Source organism: Uloborus diversus, chromosome 6, assembly GCF_026930045.1.
Source record: "Uloborus diversus isolate 005 chromosome 6, Udiv.v.3.1, whole genome shotgun sequence".
Lineage (NCBI taxonomy): Eukaryota > Metazoa > Arthropoda > Arachnida > Araneae > Uloboridae > Uloborus > Uloborus diversus.
In genome coordinates this window covers 23,669,307-23,686,972 of record NC_072736.1, presented here as the reverse complement: position 1 = coordinate 23,686,972, position 17,666 = coordinate 23,669,307, and the positions used below count along the sequence as shown (strand labels likewise).

The 17,666-nt window shown below is 35.6% G+C and overlaps 1 protein-coding gene across 1 annotated transcript in view; it reads left to right on the top strand.

Moving 5' to 3' along the window:
• LOC129225091 (kielin/chordin-like protein) overlaps window positions 1–17,666 on the top strand; it is a 268,146-nt gene that overhangs the window by 79,373 nt on the left and 171,107 nt on the right. The window lies entirely within an intron of this gene.

Here is a 17,666-nt window from a genome sequence, read left to right as displayed (position 1 = left end):
TATAAAGTATCATTTCAGAAGCCAATCTGTCCCCACTCCCTTGTTGCAAAAGGAAGGTGAAATAAGTTTTAAAAGTGTATATCAGTGTGTCTTTTTGTGGAATCGTAGCTCCTAAACAGATGAACCGATTTCGATAGTTCATTTTTCGTTCAAAAGGTGACTTGATCAAAAGTGTTCTTAGCTTGGCCTCGTTTTCGTAGAACTTTAATTACCGGAGATATTAATTAAAATCCGATTCAACGTTTTTCACAATTATGGTAGTAAAAATTTACCCGTTCGTTAAAAATGTTGGCCCTAATTGAAAGAATTAAGTTTCCTGCGTTTGATATTTATTTGAAACTTCTAGCTTATATACAGTAGGAGCTATAATCTTGTTAAGTAAATTTTAAATGCAATCCTAAGCTTTTATACGCGTGATTGGTAGCGATTTCATAGTCGGAAGATAAGGAGAAAAAGCGCAATGATTTTAAATTTTTACCTGCTGTCAGTTCATATTTGTTAAAAAATGTGTGTTCTGACCCGCGAAATTCATCTTAATATAAGGTCGGCTTTCTGGGACATGTTTTGTTCTTTTTATTTTTAATTGAATATTAATTTTTATTATTGATTTGGGGTTTCTGTTATTCTTCATTTTTGTTTTTCTCGGCATCCTTCAAAAAAAGTGAGACTAAATTCTCTATTTACTGTTTGTAAAGGTGTTCCCGGCTCTGTATTTCGTCGGTCGGAGAAGTTAGGTGGAATGGGTCAGCGCTGCATTTATGCTGAAATAAAATGGGAAAAATTATTTCTAGCCTGTCCAGTAGCAGTTTGCACTCTTGTTCCTGTATCCTACATCTACCGATAAAGCTAGAAATAATTTTTCACATTCCATCTAAGCATTAAAGCAGCGCTGACCCATTCCTTCCAACTCTCCCTCAATGTTAACAGAGATTTCTTTAAAGAGTAAGTCATAGTCTTGATTATATTTTTGCCGTAGTTGACATTTTTTGAAGAAACTGCCATTATTCTGACGGGAATACCTCCCGTAACACTTTATACTTGGAAAGGGGGGGGGGGAATTGAGATCCGTATCCGTATCCGCGGATCTTGCCACTAATGATCCGGATCCGTATCCGTATCCGCGGATCTACTTTTTTAACGATCCGGCACATCACTATAGAGTGGTTGTCTTTTCTGGCGAGCTATCGCGTTTGATGAATGTTCACTCTGAGCGATTATTAACTGCACGGGAATTGTTCATTAAATAAAATATTATTTACGGCTTATTTGGCGGAACACGAAACTTTGCTATGGTAACCCCAGCTTGTGATGTCATTAAGACCACGCCTTTTTTTGCAAAATCAGATATTTTAAAAAATTAATTCAAAATTAAGCGTTGGGAAAATGAAATTTTTTTCTCGTGAAATGTTTTTTTTTTGCTTATTCTATCAATTTCAGTGACTAAAAGTAGTACTTATGACTGCACCCAGGGGAGCGAGCTTACATTTTTGAGAGTGCCAAAATATTGTTGTTTCCTTCAGTCAAAAGTACTACTTTTAGCCAGTGAAATTGATAGAATAAGCAAAAAAAAAAAAAAAAAAAACACATATAGAACGAGAAAAAACTTTCGTTTTCCGAACGCTTAGTGTTTAATTAAATTTTTTTAAATGTCTGATTTTGAAAATAAGGCATGGTCTTTATGACGTCACAAATGATGTACTTTTGGCGCATCTGTCTATCACGTTTCCATCTTATGATAATCAAGAAGTGAATTAAATATTAGGCTCTATGTTTGCTATCAACCATATCGTTGCCAGTGCATGTGAGTAAAGATGCGAATTAAATATCGGGCTCTGTGAATGGCATCAATAAATTGCATTTTATAATTTGTGAATCAGCAGAAGCGTAAGCAATAAAAGCGTACCGATTAAAGTAATTTATAAAAAAATATAAAACTTAGTCAAATTATTCAAAAAATGGTCAAATTCTATATTTTTAAGAAAAGAAAAACTTTTAAAATTTCGGAAACGACCCCATTTTTATGGTTTTGTTTTTTTAAGGGCATCCTTTTCTTTTATTTATTCGTTCTAGTTCAAATTTACATTATTATTAAAAACACTTGTATTAAATAGATGTGTGGTATATTCAATTCAGGTTAGATGAAATATTTTTTTTCGAAAAATGTAGTTGAAGTTCAATTGAAATTTAAATGGTCAAGCAAGAGGAATTAGCTTGTTTTTGTGTGTGGGTATTTTAACTACTGTAAGGCTCTGGTAAAAGAGACTTGACCTTGAAAATGCTTATTTCTGCTCTGGGAATTAGGATGAGGGTAAAGTGTTAATAGCACTCAGCTGAGTTCAGATGCTTTAGCAATAATACATGGTAGGATCCAAAAGTAACGAGCCTTCGTTTAAAAAGACAGATTTATTGATCTGATCGGTACAGCTGATTAATAGTTTTAAAAATATGCTCCTCCTGCAACAATGCACTTCTGTACGCGGCTTTTCCAGGACTCAAAGGCATCCCTCAAGTCCTCTTTTGTGATATCTGAAAGGGCTGCCTTGGCATGTGCTTGGATGTCCTCAATGGAGTCGAAGCATTTTCTTTTCAGCTCTGATTTTACTAGCGGAAACAAAGAGAAGACAGGAGACAACAAGCCCGGACTGTAGGGGCACCACGGGTACGTTGACTCGGACCTTCTTTAGTCAGAACTCCTCTGACTAAAGAAGTTTCCCCCAGAAGTTTCTTGCAGACTTTCCGCATGTGCAACTCCTCCGTAACAATGAGTTGCACCGTTGTCTCCGATAAGTCCAGGGCTTTATTATCTACTAGGTAGATACTCAAACGCCAGTCCGTGTTTGAAAATTCACACCCGTTGCACATCCTTGTTAGTACGGGCCGACGACGACGGGCGTCCAGACTGGGGTTCGTCAGTCACCACTTCCCGGCCTTACGAAGGGCCTCATGCCACTTTTGTATTTGTGAAAAGGACAGACACTCAGTGCCAAACAGCGGCGTACGCAGACAAATCAGTTCGGGGGGGGGGGGGGGGGGGGGGGGCTGAGCTCGAAAGTCTTTGAGCTGGGGGGGGGGGATACTTATGAACTGTAGCTAAGAAAAGTTCATGTATCGCTTTTCTGATATCAATACGAATGTAAGATTTCAAAAATACATCAAAAAAAAAAAAAAAACTTGTTCTTTATTATAATTTTCATAATTAATTTTGTAAATTTCGGAGGGGGGGGGCTGTAGCCCTATCAGCCCACCCCCTGGGTACGCCACTGGTGCCAAACGCCTGTTGAAGCATTGCGAATGTTTGGGAAGGAAATCGGAAGCAAAATTTGATTTCTTTGCGGTGCTCTGAAGAACTTTCCCTAGCGGCGTGTCACGCAACAGCACGTACTGTCCGTTCTCGAAAGCGAAAACTAGCACTCGGGATAGATTCCATTTAAAAAAGAGACGATAGGTTGAAGATGGGCCCTTACCACTCGCACTGTTATCTCTGTCGTTTTCGACGCTACTTTGGAAGAACTGCTTAACATGTTTTTTTTTTTTTTTTTTTACTTCCGGGTTTCCTCCCTGTTTTGATAAAATCAGAGCAGATCTGACGCATGCGTAAATTCGCGGGAGGTTTCGGCAAAAGGAAATAGACAGTTGGGATTATTGTTAAGGTCGATAGTACTGCTTCAAAAGCTGGGAGACAACTGAGCTGCGTAAAGCCAAGAACCACCACCACCGTCTCTGTCAAGAGGAGCAAGCTTCAGGCTGTGCACAATGCACACGTCAGTATGACATGAGGATCATTACTTTTGGATCCTACCTTGTATTGCTTATATAACCCCACTCAACTCAGCGTCAATAACACTATCCTTTGTCAGTAAACTCCCTGAAAAGAATCAAATTCGTTCGAGGTCACAACGTCGATTCCTGAATTGTACTTCCTTGAACCTGTGAGTTGTTTATGCATGTATAATGGAAGCTAAGGTATTCAAGTAGACATTTAGAAAGTAGGCAAAGGCTATATTTTCAAGTAGACATTTCTTGGTAGCAAAAATGACGCTTTTTTTCACAATGAGTTATACTTTGCATCTAATTTACTGTTCTCATTAACGACTTGGTGTGCCTACCAATATTGTGTCGCTTCTTTCTTTTTCCCATTGTGTCTATACTGTTTGCATGTAATAAAAGTATTGAAAATATTGAATAATTGCGCTTTCTATACTACTAAATAATATTTACTAGGTTGGGGGAAAAAATACAGAAGTTCAAAGGTCCGGAACAGCTGGTTGAAGAAAAAGTGTCCATTCGTATCATTCAGAAAATTCTAAAATTTTGGAAGGATTATAAAATATCTTTTGCCTCCGACGACGGCTGGATTAAAATTTAAAGTTTTAGACGAAAGCAACCTTTAACTAACACAGTCGAAGTTCGTTTATCCGACCCAAATTTATCCGGTCGTCCGAATGGGGTCGTTTCCAAAATTGTAAAATATTTTATCTGTAAGAGTAGGCTTAAAAACATAGTCAAATTTTCTAAAAAATGGTCGGATACTAAGTTTAATATTTAAAAAAATTACTTTAACCAGTGCGCTTTCATTGTTTATGGCATCACAAATGATGAACTGCCATGCATTGTTGCCATTTGCAGAGCACAATATTTAATTCGCATCTTTACTCACGTGTGTTGGCAACGAAATGGTTGATAGCAAGCGTAGAGCGCAATATTTAATTCGCTTCTTGATTATCATAACGTGGAAACGTGGTAGACAGATGCGTCAAAGTAGATCATTTGTGACGTCATAAAGACCACACCTTATTTTCAAAATCGGACATTTTAAAAAATTAATTAAACATTAAGCGCTGGGAAAACGAAAGCTTTTCTCGGACTTTTTTTTTTTTTGCTTATTCTATTAATTTCAGTGACTAAAAGTAGTACTTTTGACTGAAGGAAACAATCCCATTTTCCAGTTCAAATGTGTAGATTAAGAAAAAAGCACTCACATAAATAATTTAAAAATGATGATAGCAAAAGAACGTAAATAGTACAAGATACCAGCAGTTGGTTTTGAGTTTTATGTATTTCGAGAGAAAAAGTAGTTTTTTTTTTTTTTTTTTGCTCAAAATCTGGAAATTTCATCTATCCTTCGGAGGCAAAAGAGATTCCAATCGCTCAAGAGACTTTCCTTTGTGGTATGATTGCTTCACTTTTCCCTACCCAGCTGGTCCGGCCCTTCGACCATCGTGTTTTTTGCTCCACCTAATGTTTACTTTGCATTTTTTTTTCTTTTTTTTTTCTGCCATCTCTATCTAACTGTTGATTTATTGGTTAATTCCAGGTACTATTAACGACTAACCAGAAATACAAAGAGAACAAGGAATTGCGTAGCAGAGGGCATTTTATACAATGTATTCAGTGTTCTAAAGCATTATTTTGTTACTTCTAAGAAATATATAGGGTGCCTCAAAACAACCGCATAAACTCTGCACAGCTAGATTTCTCGTTGGGAGTACATAAAAACTGCTCAAATGAAGCGTTCCTGTACAATCCATAGTTTACGAGAAAAAAGTACGATAAACAACGTGTGACATCACTGCCGATGCAAGAAAAAACATTTTATTGAACATATCAACAGCAGTATACGACATTTCAACAAATGTGTGTAGTGACGTTTAAAACATTATCGTCTGGAAAGATATGCAAATACTGTTTGACCAAGGATTGTATGTAATTTGGCAATCTGCCAAGTAAAGATTCCATCTGAATGAATCTAGCAGGGGAGAAGGGAAAATAACGATGGTGTTTTGATGCACGCGTTTTATAATATCACTTGAGCCTTATTCATTTATTGCATTCTCAAAAATAAAATAAGGGGAAACAAGAATAGTTACCATGGAAACAACAAAAATAAAATAAAATATTTTCATTTCGTTCAGTAATGTAAAAGCAAAATGCTAAGCTCAAAACTTTGTTGTGAATAAATAAATCAATTGATTTTTGTCGTTAGAATATAGATCGAATATACTTTAGATTAAAAAAATGTTGCTGCGAGCAAATTTTCGTTTTTCCAAAACTAAGGCTAAATAATAGAGAGGCAAAAGTGCACATTTGAAACAAACCAACATCCCTACAAACTAACAGATACGTCCATTTCCGCCTATAAACCGGATATTAGCCTTTCCATGTAATCGATGGTCAGACAGTACTGTTGTTGATATGTCCAACAAAGTGTTTTTCCTTGCACCAGCAGTGACGTCATACTTTGTTTTTCGTATTTTTCTCGGTAAACTATGGATCGTACAGGAACGCTTCTTTGAGGCGTTTTTATGTACTCCCAACAAGGAATCTAGCTGTGCAGAGTTTATGCGGTCGTTTTGAGGCACCCTGTATAAAGAAAATTCCTAGCATTTGCTTTACATCTAGAGACATAATGATGTGTCATACCTTTTGAAGAACACTACGAGTCAGTATTCTTTTACAAATGACCAACTGTCAAAAATCCATCTCAAAACACTTTTTTTTTAAATAAAAGAAATATTTTATGCATATATGTAATAAAATGACTTTAAGGTCACTTTTATTCATTTTTTAACCCCAAAGATTCTAAATTTAAGAATGAATGGTTCGAGCAAAAGCTCACTTGTTCATTAAGTTAAATTGTTTTGGCTAGAGTGAAGAACTGGGGCACATTGGCGATATAATGGATTTATCGCTGTATTAGAAACTAAAAATTCCTTCGTTGGCAACGTCCTACATCTGTTAGGCAATCTTAATCTTGGCCGCCATGTTTGCATGGCTGCATAGAGCCAAAGTGAGCCTCTTATTAGACTAATCGCTGTGCCCTTCTCCCCATAAAATAGTTAAAATGTATACTACTTCGTTTCCGAGCCGCGTCCCTCAAAGGACCAGACCCACAGTTTTCGACTAGGCTGACAGGGCCTCTCGTCGCCCCTGCATGTTTGGTGAAAGTTATAAGAAAGTTACTTATCATCCATTATTTCCTCTTTTTAATGGGCTTTTAGATATACCCCCTTAATAGGTGCTTTTTGAACAAATGAATTTACAATAGGCGACATAACACAACCATTTGGTGAAGCCATTCTTCATTTGTGTTCTAATTTTTAGATTTCTAGAGATGTGTAGTAGAAATAATGAAGGAAAAAATTCTCTCCCAAATAGCCCCCTCCCCCCCCCCCAAAGTGAACCAAGCTATTAAACCAGAATAAAAATAAAAGTTTCATCATAATGCAAAAAGGAACCCAAAAAAAAATAAATAAATTAATTAATTAAATTAAGCCCATTAAAAACCAGAGAAGTTCCTTTAGCATGAAATAAAACATACACGTATATTAAAAATAAGAAATGCTTGCTAAACTGCTATAAAAACTCCATTAAGATGTAAAATAATCAGCTAAGTTAAATATATCTAGGCATTAAAAAGCTATAAGCTCCATTAAATATAAAATTAAAGCATGAAAAGAAAGCATGGCGGTGACGAAAGAACAATTTTTTCAGTTTTTGTCAAGTTCAAGAAAGCAAGCTATTAAGGGCCAAAGCCCGTTCTACAATTTTTACCTTTCGTTCTAACACAAAAAGCGAATGTTTGCAAGTTTAATTAAATATAAATAGCTATTAACAACTAACATCAACCAATTTAACGAACCAAATGCACGAGCAATGATTTTAATCGCAGTGTTTGATTTTATTAGTGCAAGAAACTAATTTTCTCCTGATGTTATATTTGTATTATATGATTACGAAGAATCAGCCTTTTAGATCTTGTCATAATTGAAATATAAGTTGTATTTGATACTTTTCTGTTATGGGTACGTCACGGCGCATTTTTAATCGCAATGGTTATTTTTCCTTTTTTTTATATAGGCAACATGTACGGCCAAAGTCACGTAGAAACTATTTACTTGGCGATATCACTCATTGTTTTGTCTTTTGAAAGGAATTTAAAACCAAACAAACCATGAAACAAGATTCCAAGCTCTATTAAAATGAAAATATTCCGCCAAATAATTAAATTCAGCCAATAAAAGTAAAATAAATCAGCCAAATAAGAAAAGCAAACTGTTAAATAACATGAAAATCTCTTAAAAATAATTCGCCAAATAACTTGAAATGCTCCATTAACATGTAAGTAATCAGCTAAATAAATATATCGAGTCATAAACAAATGTTAAAATGCTCCATTAAAAAGCAAAATTAGAAAAAGAAGAGCAAACATGGCGACAATGTAAGCGTAAGTTTCAATTTTTGCCAAAGTAGAAAGTAAACCATGTCGCTAACCCAAGTGACTTACCCATAACGGAGAAAGTATCTTTTATGTTTAATAATAATCAACACTGTGTATATATGGAAAATGCTGAATGTTTGATTACCCATTAACCACGCATGAATTTATGCTGCTTAATGTTAGTTATATATTTTTTACTAAAAATAAATTCTCTTAAGCTGTTGTAATGTGTTTGCATCTCTCTTTCTCTCCCATTACTAACACTACTAACATGATGTTCAAAAGATCTTTTTACCAGCATTTTGTTTAGAGCTTTCTGTATTGGTGAAACCACTTGCGATAGCGTCAAAAATGATATGGAATTGGCAAACGTCCAGTTAATAAGACGGATCTATCTGAATGAGGCATAAAAATAAAAAATCGAAGCTAGTACTTCGTTTATTTTAATGTGATTCTGCTTAGTTTGGAGATTAAAACACAGCTGCAAACGCTGGCATTCCTGCAAAACTAATAGATGAATTAATTTCCGCCTGTAAACCAGACAGTGGCGGCTCGTGCCTTGAAAAAACGAGGGGGCCAGATCATGGGTGCACTCGCCCCCCCCCGGTTTAAAGAAAAGATTTTTTTATAAATATTTTTTTTAATATTTAAACTTTCTTAAAATAATTATAATAAATAAAATTAAATTCATTTTAAACACAGGACAAGCTTTTAAATACTTAAACTACTAAGTAAATCACGAAAGATATTAATCTTATGTTTATGTCCATGATTGCCCGCAGGCTGGTGCACTCTTCTCCCCCCCCCCCCTTGACTTTCAGAAATTAAATTTAATTAATCAGCTAGGGAAAAGCTACAAAATACATCACGAACATTATTAATCTCACGTTTATATTCAGCTCGCTTTCCAGCACTGCAGTATGTCTCCCTTATGGCACCGGTATGGGGAAGCAAAGGGAGACACTTTCACCCCCCTGGCTTTTCAAAATAAATTAAGTTTAAAAAGCAATACTAATAAAAAAAATTAATAGCAATATATTATTTATTATCTTATTACATAATTAACTATTTTGAATGAGTAAAATTAATTTTATTTTAAGCAAGACCAAATTACAAAAGTACAAAAATATTACGATCAGAGAAATGTGTAAAAATTATAAATTGATTAATTTTAACGAAGATAAAAATACATATCAGTATTCGCTTTAAAACAAATAAAATAAAAATTAATAAACTAAATTTTAAGAAACCAAAAATAAATAAATTAAAAAACTAGTGAAAAAAATTTCTTAGCTATTTACACGCTAGTGTACCCTTCTGCACATGCAAAGAAAAAAAAATTGAACTCTTTTTATTTTCTTCAAATTATTGATAACTTCTTACATTTTCTTTAAAACTACATGAGCAGAAATTTAAAACAAGTAATAATTTCTATGTAACAATGGGACGACATTTTTTAAATTAAAAAAATACTCTTTGTAACGATACATGCACATACGTACATACAACCCAACACACAGCAGTGGCGCAGCTAGAACATAATTCTTAAGGGGAGGAGGGGCACAATAGGGGAAAAAATCTCTTCAATTTGATTGATTTGATTTGCTCATCAAACTTCTCAGTTTTGAAACTTGTAGTTTTAAAAACGCAATTTATACATTATTCTTTGCTGATGTTAGGAGAAAGAATGGTACCCGGAAATTTGTCGAAACTGAAGCCTTAAAACGCAGTTATAGGACATATTTATTGACGTTAGGGTAAGGGATGGAGCTCCGGGACTCCCTCCGATCGTTTTTTTTTTCTTCCTTTCTTTATTTTTTTGAAAAATAAATTGAAATAAAATTCCCCTTCCCGCTCCAATTTTTTGAAATTTCAGTTCCAAAAACGCAATTGTAGACAAACGTTGAAGATTTTTACGGGCAGGGGTTCTGAAGCCTTCCCCTTTAATGTTTTCCAAAATTACAGACTTAAATACTTAAGCACAATATTCTATAATAGTATGAGGAGGGGTTCAGAGACTATTCCACTTAAAAGTGTTCATAAGTGGCTGTTAAAAAAAAAAAAAAAAAAAAAACTATTTTTTGATGATATTGAAGGAAGGCGGGTGGTTCGGGAGGCCCTTGCCCCTATATTTTCTGAAAATGAAGACTTAAAAACGCGATTGTCGGACCATATTTGGTAACATTAGGGACAGCAATCTCTCGAAATTGAAGCTCTAAAAACATAATTTTAAGCGATGTTGTAAGGTATTCGGAAAAATAACGACTTCTTCTCTAAATTGTCATTATAGTACGCTAATTACTTGAAGACAAAGAGTCAAGAAAGGAGCAAACGGTCTAATCTTGTGCAAATGAAGGCTTCTGCCTGTACTGCATGTTGTTTATTTTACACAGCCTGAATCGTGTGAGAAACATATTCAAGCTATGGAAAATAAACGACATACAGGCTGGGTAACGCTCTCGGCTAACAAAAAAAAAAAAAAAAAAAAAAAAAAAAAAAGAACTAAAAAGTTTTAACTTGTTGTCTGAAAAAAGTGAGGGGGCTCGGGCCCCCTCTGGCCCTTCTCACGAGCCGCCACTGAAACCGGATGTTAGCCTTTCCATCTCCTCGATGGTCAGACGTCCATATGCTCTCTTGGTGCCAATCGTTTATTTATTACGATTTTTTATTTCACCATCAAAAAGTTATTTTCACCCACAGGAGTTGGTTTGTTAATTAGGGATCATGAGGCATATTATCCCACAGAAACGTTTGGAGAAATTACTTTAGAAAAATTTAAGTATTTTCATTAGTGGGTTGCAATTCTTGAGGGAAAAGGGGACTTGGTAAAATTGAGGGCTGCCATCGCAGTCGGGGGGGGGGGGGCACCCCTAGTTACATCATCTGCATATTAAGATATATTACAGAGAAACGCCATTGGACATCTTGAAAAGAATACAGTCTGTCGGTTTATTGGCATATAGTACAGTAAAAATAGGGGTCGGACCCAAACATCCAAAAAAAAAAAACTAAATCTGGTGCAAATTATTTATTACCCTCCCAATAAGAACAGGTAAAAAGTCTCATCCCATTGTGCGTCGGGTTTTGGAATGGGGGGCATCTAAAAATTGCTGCTTTGGGTATTTTTCCAGAATTTTTAGAGTAAATTTAAAGTGAGAATATTATGTCATACTAAATTTAAAAGCATGAAATTAAAGGTGTTTGACCGCCAAGAGGGATGACATAACCCACCAATGCTACAAAACCCCTCTATCCCCGTAAAACGAAGCAGTACCCCCGAACCCCCCTCCATACACTTCATATGGAAACATTATTTTATGCTAAGTTAAAGTTAGAAATCGAGTGTGTCCATCTTCCAAATTCGATGGTGCACCTCTTCTCAAAGATACAGCACCCCCCCCCCCCTCCGCCGAATAAAATAAATCCTCACTCCCCCCTCCCCCCTTTATTTTAAGTAGAAGTATTATTTCATGCAAATCAAAAATGCATTAAATCAGAACTGTCCACCCCAAAAGAACAGTAGCTCACCTCCCAAAACGAAATTATATATTAAAATATTATCCTACCCCCCCCCCCCCCCCTCTAATGGTGCAAATTTGATTAAATGGCCAGAAAAATTACTCTGAACTGTTTTTTGATTTTAAATTATTTCTCCTAAGCTTGTAACAAAATGTATTCGTTATCAAGATGTTTTTTGGAATCTAGATCCTCAGCAAAATCGTTATTGTTGCAGCTATGTCTAACACAGTTTGTGCATATAATTGAGCACTTCAGTCCATTTTCAGACTTTTCAAACATTCACTATATCCAATGAACTCCTCAGAGCAAGCACAAGATTTGAGACACAGAAAGTCTTCTAGAGCAGAAGGCTTGGCTGTTGTAATAGGACGCAGATTATATTTCTGTGGTGCTTTCTTTGCACCCATCAAAAACGACACTAGCTTTCCCATACTTACAAATTACCTATACATTGCATTGCTGACATATTTCCTTGAAGCTTACAGATCATTACCAAAAATATGATCAAGCAGGTATCTTCCATCTATTACATACGAGGCAGTTAGAAGCAAAGGGATGCAAGTGGCAAAATTAAAAATTTGGAGATAACCAGTACAAATGGTTGGTGAACCTCTCCTCTATCTTGAGGCAAGAGATGGTACTAGTAGATCTGGTAGTTGCTTCTATACAGCATGATTTAGAAAAGAAAATCAATGAAAGTCTACCTAGGATCTTATCTTTAAACGCGTTTTATTCAAAACCTGAAAATGTCCACTTACATCCCTTAGCTTCTCAATGCCCTCAATATATAACACCAGCTGTTTGTTTTGTGATGGTGGATGAACCTTTTGTTTCAGATAATAGCACTTTAACGATACAAGATTTCTTTCCTTCTGAAACCATATTCATCGAATACTAATGGAGGATCAACGCATAACTCGTACCACAAGTTTTTAACAATTTGTTATTCCATCTTTACTGTTCATATCATTCGGTGTAAAAGATGGTCTGGGCTTATACATCTTTACAAATAGTAAATACTCTCGTAACAGAAGCTAAAGACATAACTGTTTACCTCCTTTACAAAGACATGCCGCAAAAATTGTTTGTCTTCAATATCCTTTGAAGTTACTACCCGAACGTTTAAAGGTCTCATCCAACTCACCTTATCATCAGCAAGCATCCGGGGGCTTTAGAAACGGATTGTGATTTCCAAACTGGGAGACAAAGGGTATAAATATTTAGCATTCTATTGTTGTATTGCTCATTGCTCTCATTAAGACTTGTTCTATCGTTGAATCACTACAGGTTCTAGACCACCTGAATTTGTCACTACGTTAAATCGTTGGATAGCTGATGTTTTAGCTGATGTTTGATGTGATCAAATTTTTTTTATCGCATAATGTACTCAAAAGTTTGAGATAGTGTTGCAAGTATATGTTTGCATATTTAGCACTAGCCGCCTTCGGCGACCAGCTGGTCCGCCTTTTTACGCCAGGGTTGCCGCCTTCGGCGGCTGCATAGACAATTTAGCGACGGTATTAATCAATGTTTTTCTCTGTATATCAATATTATCATCTGCCTTTTTACGCCAATGTTGCCGCCTTCGGCGGCTGCTTAAATAAGTTTCGTGGCGGTATCAATCGATCTATATCTATATCATTATTAATTTAAATAAAATATTTTCTAGATCTATCTCCAGTTCCGTCGTTTGGAATATTTTTAAAGGAGGGGAAGGGGAGACACAAACTGCTTGCACTTCATGCAAATTTTGTCGAAAAATAACAAAAAACACTTCCACTTTTACTTGAAAGCATTGTTTTTTCAAAGTCATGGTGTGTGTGGGGGGGGGGGCATTGACACCCCATCGAAGTTCCTTAAATAACGGGCATGTCTCTTTCTTGCTCTCCATCTACTATATCGACCTCTGCATTTGTCTATCTATCTATCAATCAATCTATACGATCTATGCGTATCTACCTCTGACAGTAATTAACAATGTTTTCAAATCGCAGCGGCGCCCCCTCCCCCCCAACCCCCGTTGTTGTTCTTTAAATAACGGGGTCTATCTCTCACTGTACATCGACCTGTAGATTTATCTTTCTCTAGATCCATGGAAATTTACCTCTGATAGTAATTAACAATCTTTTTTCAAAGAAAAAAAGTATTAATTCGAGAACAAAATTAAAAAAAAAAAACATTTTTTGTACACTCAATGTATATCTATCTACCTATTCGATCCATCTCTAAATTTTCTCATCTATCTCTATTTATTTTGATCTAACCTCCAATCTTATTCCCTAACAAAAAGAAAATCATGCAAAAAAGCGCGCTTACTTATTTATTAAAATGCACATAAAATTGATGTCTTTGTGGTACCCGGAGTTTGCCGAAGTATAAAAATCATTGTTTTTATTAAAATTCAAAAAAAAAAAAAAAAAAAAGTGACTGGGACCAAAACGATCCGATGTGGTCCGTCTGATTAACCGAAATCGAATGTTTAGCAAAACATCGGGGGGGGGGGGGGGGGAGAGAGAGAAACAAATGAAATACCTGGAAAGAAAAAAGAAGCGAATGAATCCTTCGAAAGGAAGAAAAGAAAAAGGCAAGTTACGCACTTCAGGTTTGATCACGTGGTTGCGTTACGTCATATTCGCAGCGGACAGCAGATCTTCGGTGAAGCGATAGCTCATATCTTCGTTCTGCCTTTAAAAAATTGTAAAAAAAAAAACTTTTGAATATTTTTGAAAACTTTTTTTTTCTGTAGAGGGCGAAATGTTCTGGCTACTACATAGTAAAATTGTAGAAAAGCGGTTATTATATTTTTCACGGGATGCGTTTAGAAAAAAATTAAACCCAGAAAAAAATGCAAAATAAAGGTTTTTTCAAAAATTCATAAAAAATACAAAAATTGCTCTATCTTCAAAATTTTTTTGTTCAACATATTTAAAATTAAATTTCGGACTCTATAGTGCAAAAAATATTTGTCTGGCGCGATTGGTTCGAGGTCTGTGAGGTTAAAAGTACTAAAAAGTGCTAAAAATCACATAAAACATTAAATAACTTTTTTTCTAATTAAAATATCAAAAATCGAAGCCCGAGGTGCACAACTTCAGCAAAATCTACACCTGTATACCAAATTTCATCTTTCTAGGCCTTACCATTTTCCCGGGATGCGCGCCACAAACACACACACACACAGACACACACACAAACATCTTATTTTATTATATGTATAGATAGAAGAAGATAGATAGAAGATAATTCGCATAACCAGCTACGTAAAAGAGAGGTAGCTCGGTGTTAGCAAATGAGAACCCCCACCGACTTAAAGGGTGCAGAATTGCAGCATTGCCCGTCTCACTATTGGCAATTTCGGTTTGTCCCCCCTTACGGTGATGGCAAAAGATTGTAGAATAGTTGAAGTTTGTTAATCAAGAAGTAGGGAAATTTGGTCAATTTGGACTTTTTTTAATGCTGCACAGGAATTTTGTTTTCCAGCGCTCTAAACAGTTTAATAACTCCAGTCACAAATAATTTGGTTACTGAGCTCGCTTAGATCTTTTAGAATTATCATTCTGACATTACCATATCATTGTGTAGTATTTTGTACTTTGGAAAAGTTTAAATCAGGGGAAATTTTTCGTGAACTTCACAGCAATAGTTGATTTTAGAATGTAAATTCACAGTCCCCCTCCCCCCCCCCCCCCAAAAAAAAGGCGATGGTGCACCCCTTAAGTGTGACGGAGTATCCGTCCAGAATAAAAGCCCTCAAAAGAGAAGAAATGCCCCTTGAAAAAACTGCCTAAAAAATTCCAATGACGCAAAGCTGCTCCATGAACCTCCCCCCCCCCACCCCCTCCCCTCGCCTTTGCACCCCTGTTAATTAGAATCTTTTTCTGTGAGAGTTTATTATTTTACCATTATAGAGTGGTTTCTGCCAGGTTTGAGAACTTCTTTTTAAGTAATAGAAATTATTTTTATTTAAATAGAGGAGTATTTCGTCCCCCTCTTCCCCCCAAAACCCGACGCGCAAAGTGCTGGGACTTTTTACCCCTTCTTGCTGGAAGGGTAAGAAGTAATTTGCAACAGGTTTCACCTTTTGTTTTTTTGGATGTTTGGGTTTGGCCATTTTTTGGCCTAATTTTACTGTACTAATAATAACAGCTAAAGCAGGCGTGCCCAATGGGGGGGGGGGGGGGAAGCGGGGCTTGATGCTGAGCATACAATTGAAATTAACAGAGAAGTTATTTTAAAAGGAGTTTAGTCTCTTCAGTAAAAGGTCGTGCATAAAGGGAAGCGCAATAAATTTGAGGGGGGGGGGGAATTTATGCGAATAATAATAGCAATAGAGACATATAAGAATAATAACAGCCCTTGCAGGGGGCAGGGAGGTCATGACGCAGACAATGCCATTAAATTTTTTACAGAAGGATTTTAATCCATTAAAAAGATAGTAGTGTTTTTCTTTCGTTTTTTGGGGGGGGGGGGGGGGGGTGATAAAATTGAGGGGAGCTACCGCACTTGGGGAGGAAAATTGGCATCCCCAGCTACATCACATACATTATAAGATCTGAAATACAGAAAAGTCATCGAACATCGTGATAAGCAAATGTTCCAGCAAACATTCGAATAACAATACCTAGAGCAGGGTACCGTTCGGTCGAGGAGGGGGGGGGGTCTTGAAGTTGACTATGCCATTGAAATTATCAAGGAACTTATTTTAAAAGTATTTCAGTCTGTTAAGTGGAGACTTTTTTTTGGGGGGGGGGGGGGCTCGGAAAAATTAAAAATGAGGGCGGCAATCGTACTTATTGGGGATTGGCAGTCCTAGCATTATGATCCATAGATTAAGATCTGCCATAGAGAAAAATCTACGAAAATCTTGAAATAATTAATGATCTTGAATTCCAGCAGTTTATTCTAATGATAAAGCGGGGGTGCTCATTTGAAGGGGGGAGGGGGCATGAGGCTAACAATTATGTTATAAGTGAAAATTTTTGTTTTTCGAATTTCGAAATGCCTATGTCTCAAAAGTTGCTCTTTAGATCACCCCTAAAATTTTAGCATTCTAGGATAATATCTTTAGGTTCCAAAATCGCCTCATAAATGTCCAAAAATGCAAAAAAATCGATATTTTTGAAAAATTTTTACAAAATTGAAAATATATGATTTGAAAATTTTTCGAGGAGGTAAATGTTAACTCTTGGTAACATAATTATCTCATAAAAATTTTACTTCAATAGAGTAATTTCTTTAAATTTCCAAAAAGCAGCAAAATAAGCCAAAAATGAAAAAAAAATCGATTTTTTAAACTTTTTTTACAAAATTAAAAATATATGATTTAAAAAATGTTTGCGGTGGTAAATGTTAACTCTTGGTAACTTTAATATCTCAGACAAGTTTTACTTCAATAGAGTAACTTTAAATTTCCAAAAAGCAGCAAAATAAACCAAAAATGCACCTGTTTTTCTTCCCAATTTACACTATCTTCGAATGCAAAAATAGTTTAAATGCACAAAATATAAATATTTAAACACAAAATCTAAACTTTTTTACAAGTTATATATTTAATTTCTTATTTATATAAGTTATTGTGACATTATAAATGGAAAAAAATAGTATTTTGGAAATAAAAACACAATATTGAATTATCTCACTTTTCAAGAAATTGGGTACTTCATTATTCATGAATATGTGTTCGTAAAAAACCTCAAAACTACTTAACACACACCCAACATGAACAACAATAGTTTAGGCATGAAATTTTGATTTAGTGTCGAATTCGGGCATTTTTGATCTCGAGTCTTGTTTGCTCAAGACATTTCTTCTCCACAAACAGCTTCGGAAGCCTATGTTACCAATCTGATCCGTCACTTGGTTGTGAAATGGATATCTATGAATGTCAGAAGTACAAATTGGTTCCTAAAAATTAATTTCACCTTAAAGT